This window comes from Arvicanthis niloticus, chromosome 30 (genome assembly GCF_011762505.2).
Source record: "Arvicanthis niloticus isolate mArvNil1 chromosome 30, mArvNil1.pat.X, whole genome shotgun sequence".
NCBI classification, from domain to species: domain Eukaryota; kingdom Metazoa; phylum Chordata; class Mammalia; order Rodentia; family Muridae; genus Arvicanthis; species Arvicanthis niloticus.
The window spans coordinates 10,507,799-10,512,624 of NC_133438.1; the positions used below are offsets into that span (position 1 = coordinate 10,507,799).

The following is a 4,826-nucleotide window of genomic DNA, read 5'->3' on the forward strand; positions in this document are numbered from 1 at the left end:
TATTTTATCATTATATGTAAGATATATTACTGGCTAACTCTAATACAAATACCTTACAAAAATATTTGTTGGAAAAAATAAATTTTACCTTGTTGGAGATTATAAGTTTTCCTAAAAATATAAAAAGAGTAGATTTATGAACTATTTAGAATAGAAAATTGGTCATCAGAAAATTCAACAAAATAAAGTACAGATCAGATAATATTAGTTACATACTGTTAATGATTTTCAAAATTTACTTGGAAATATTAATTGGCTATGGCTTACCATTAGATGAACTAAAGATACGTTAAGTAATTTCTTTCATACTATGTAATGGGATTTTAACATAAATGGTCCAAGAAAATTATCAGCTGAAAATACCATTTGCAAAGCAAAGAGTGGTTATTCAGCAGAATTTTTCAGTTAGGGGAATGGAGACATCAAGTGGACTCAAAGGCCTAGGTTTTAGCATCAAATAAGATGATTCCAGGAAAGCAAATTTTCATTTTACCTTGATTGGGAAGCTCTATGTCTAGGTGTGGACTGATTCTTCCCAGGGTGGTTTGGTTGCTTATTAATTCTACATACCTACTTTTGCTTCAGGCCAGATGACAAGGCATTCTTGGATTGGCTGCACATGGATATGGTTGCCTGATCCAGGTTCCTGGATCCAAGATCTCATTTATGGGAAACAGAAACTAATACCAACCCTCTTGAACTGTCATTTTATGGTCTTTTATGGAGTCAGTCTGGCTCTGGATAACAAAGTTCTCTCATTTCTCTCTGTGTTTTGTAACTGAATCAAGTTATTGACTTGGCATTTATTATTTCAACATCTGAATTATTGGCCAAGGGGAAAATTGGCACTTAATCTATAATTTGGCTCTCTGCTCCTCTCTTTTTCAGAGACAGCCACATATCTTTGTGCAGTGCCAGCCTCATTCTGTAGACAAAATGGTGAAGGTTGGTGTAATCAGATTGGGCCTTACTGGGCGCCTGACTACCAGGGCTGCCTTCTGTTCTGCATCTGGCAAAGTGGAAATTTTTGCCATAAATGACCCCTTCACTGACCTCAACTACATGGTCTACATGTTCCAATATGACTTCACCCATGGCAAATTCAAGCCAAAGTCAAAGCTGAGTATGGGAAGCTTGCCATCTATAGGAAGCCCATCACCATCTTCCCAGAACAAGATCTCACTAACATCAAATGGGGTGAGGCTGATGCTGAGTATGTTGTTGAGTCTACTGGCAGCTTCACCACCATGGAGAAGGCCTGGGCCCACTTGAAGAGTGGGGCCAAAAAGGTCATCATATCTGCCCCCCTTTCAATGCCCTCATTTATGTGATGTGTGTGAACCATGAGAAATATAATAACCCACTCAAGATTGTCATCAATGCATTCTGTACCACCAACTGCTTAACCACCCTGGCCAAGGTCATCCATGACAACTTTGGCATCATGGAATGGCTTGAAAGACCCCTGAAGGGAGACCCTCACTCAAGTCCAGATTAGCATGCACCCAAAGACACATGAGAGACCTTCTTGATGCAATAGCAGAGGCAGTTTAATGGCGAGGGCCCTTGGATCAAAACATATCTCATGCAGGAGATAGAGGATTCAACCCAGAACCCAGGAAATTTGGGATATTTATGGGTAGAGGTTGGGGAGAGTGGGAAAATTTGGTGTGGTTACATATGATTGGATATTTCAAACATCAGCAATTTGTGTAAGCAATCGTTTGAGCTGGCACGATGACTAGTTGGTTTTTTTTTTTTTTTCCCCATGAAATCTTGGACTTCTCGGAAAGGGGGAGAGAGAAGTAAACACCAGATAGCCCATTACTCACTTGGGCTTGTTTGGACTTGTCTGGGCACGTCCTTGTATGCCTTTTCATTTTTGGTCACCCTGCTCCTGGAGGGACTTAATATTTTTATTATGACTATATTTAATATGTTGTTGGTGGTCTTTGCTGATCATGAATTCTATTATTGTTTAAATGCTGCTTTCAAATTTTGTTCTCACAGGCTCATGATCATGGTTAATGTCATCACTGCCACTCAGAAGACTATGAATGGTCCCTCTGGAAAGCTGTGGCATGATGGCTGTGGGACTGCTCAGCATATCATCCCTGCATTCACTGGTACTGCCAAGACAAGGTCATCCCAGATCTGAATGGGAAGTTCCTTGGCATGGTCTTCCATGTTTCTACCCCCATTATATTCATTGTGGATCTGACATGCTGCCTAGAGAAACCTGCCAAGTATGATGACATCAAGAAGGTGGTAAAACAGGCATTTGAGGGCCCAGTGAAGGGCATCCTGGGCTACACTGAGGACCAGATTGCCTCTTGCAACTTTAACAGCAACTCTCACTATTCCACTTATGATGCTGTGTCTGGCGTCGCTCTCAATGACAACATAATAAAGCTTATTTCTTGGTATGACAATATATATGGCTATTCAAACAGGGTTGGGGACCTCATGGCCTTAATGGTCTCCAAGGAGTAAGAAACCCTGAACCACCCACCCCAGCAAAGACACTAAGAGCAAGAGAGAGGCCCTGGGTTGCTGAAGAGTCCTTTTCCCAACTCAGCTCCCAACAGTGAGCATCTCCCTCACAATTTCCATTCCAGACCTTCATATTAAGAGGAAGGGCCTAGAAAGCCCTCCCTACTCTTTTAAATATCAACAATAAAAGTTCAGTGCACCCAACAAAAAAAAACTGTAAATTTTATTGATGAAATGTAGGCATTTTTTGACATAGTATATCATTCTGTAAGATGGGACAATGGACATATTTTACTTTTGCAATTGCTTCCTGCTAACATTAAATCATTGTCTTCTGGTAGTCCAAAAAGGCTAAAATTCTAGTCACAGGCTAGAGAGTGGGCATCTGATTAGTTGTTTCAGTTGAAAGGCAGGGAAACTTTATATCAATTGGACTGATTAATCAGCAGCTTTTAGCAATTCAAAATTTAGCAGCTTTTAATCCTCACTGGATGGAGTCTGTCATTGTCTTCCAGGTGAAAATTTCAGTCCAATGGTTGACTGTAAGTATTTGCACCTCTCTCTGTCAGCTGCTCAAAGAGTCTCAGAGAACAGCCATGCTAGACTCCTATCTTGAATGTCCTTTTGAGTCTGGGTTTCCTCAGTCATGATGATACTTTTGAGTTCCAGTCATTTTGCCTGCAAAAATTCATGAGGTAGACATTTTTATTTACTACATTGTGCAAAGCTCAAGACCAAGTGGATCAAGGACCTCAAGATAAAACCAGATAATACCCTTAATATAACATAAGAGAAAGTACAATAAAAGTTTGGACACATTGGCACAGTGGAAAATCTCCTGAAGAAAACACCAATGTCTCAGGCTCTAAAATCAACAATTGATAAATGGGACATCATGAAACTGGAAAGCTTGTGCAAGGCAAAGAACACTATCAACACAATAAATGGTTAACCTACAAATTGGGAAATGATCTTTGCTAACCAAGGGCTAATGTACAAAATATGTAAAGAACTAAAGAAGATAAAGACTCCAATCAATCAATCAAATCAATCAATCAATAACCCAATTTAGAAATGGGGTAATTAGCTAGGCAGAGAATTCTCAACAGAAGATTCATAAATGGCTGAGAAGCACTTAAGGAAATGTTCATCATCTTTTGTCATTAGAAAAATGCAAGTCAAAATGACCCTGAAATTCCATCTAACACCAATCAGAATGGCTCAGATCAAAAACTCCAGTGAAGGCAGAGGCATATCGTATGTAAGACACTCAATCTCATATGGCCTGTAATTGCCTGAGTGCATTGTAAGAAAAAGCTTGTAATTCAGTCTTGGTCTACTTTCTCAAACCCTCTCAATCTTATTGACTTTTTTCAAAGTTTGCTTTGTTCTGAGTTTTGTTTCTTTGTAAGTCCAGAAGCAAATTGTTTGAGCACATCTTGAAACTGAATCATAATAAGGAGATCTATAACATGTTAATGAAGTCACAACCTTCATAATGCAAGAGAATCTTCAGATAAAAATAGATAAGAATAGTAGGATAGGCAGTATGTCTAGGAAAATTCTTGGGAAGCTTAGCAACAGCATACTTAGAAGATAGCATAAATGATTTTTTACAAAATTTTTCATCAGTAAAATATCCCCAATTTTACAAATAATAAAAGCTCACCTCAAGCCTGAAACATGTGGATATCCAGAACAAAACTGAGAAACAGTTGATTATGACCTTAATAGGCATGTCAGCTCTTTTGGATCTTTGTCAAACAGTTGTTCTGTTTTTTTGATTTTCAATGTTCTCATTGGATGTAGATGTCCCAATGTTATTTTTAGTAATGTGACAGTTGTATGTTTCCCTCCAAGATTCATGTTGTTATTACTGATGGGTAGATTTAAAGAGATTTCCAATGAAGATTTCTCTTTACTTGAGTTGGTTATCAGCCAAATAGAAAAGTTACCAAGAAAAATTTAAAGGCCTATAACCAGGGGAATAGTGATAAGAGCAAAGATAGACCATGTCTATGAGATGAGTCATGTGCTATTTTTCTAAGAATTTTATATTGTTTTTGTTCATATAACAATGGAAAATAGAAGATTATTTTAAGTATGTCTTAAATTTATACAAAATAATAATGAATTATTGATGAATTGAACATAATAAATACAAGGCTATAGCTGATTATTGATATTGACTTTGGATTATATACATGAACAAGGTGTGACACCAGCAAATCTCAAGTGAGTTGATTCACAAGAAAGCTAAGTACTACATTAAATATGTGTAAATGTCTAAATTTAAATGCATGTAAGGTTAGGCTGCCTAACATTTTATTTAT

The 4,826-nt window shown here is 37.7% G+C and overlaps 1 pseudogene; it reads left to right on the plus strand.

Moving 5' to 3' along the window:
* The first annotated feature begins 936 nt into the window (after positions 1-936).
* Positions 937-2,493, plus strand: LOC143440686 (glyceraldehyde-3-phosphate dehydrogenase-like; annotated as a pseudogene).
* The last annotated feature ends 2,333 nt before the right edge of the window (positions 2,494-4,826 follow it).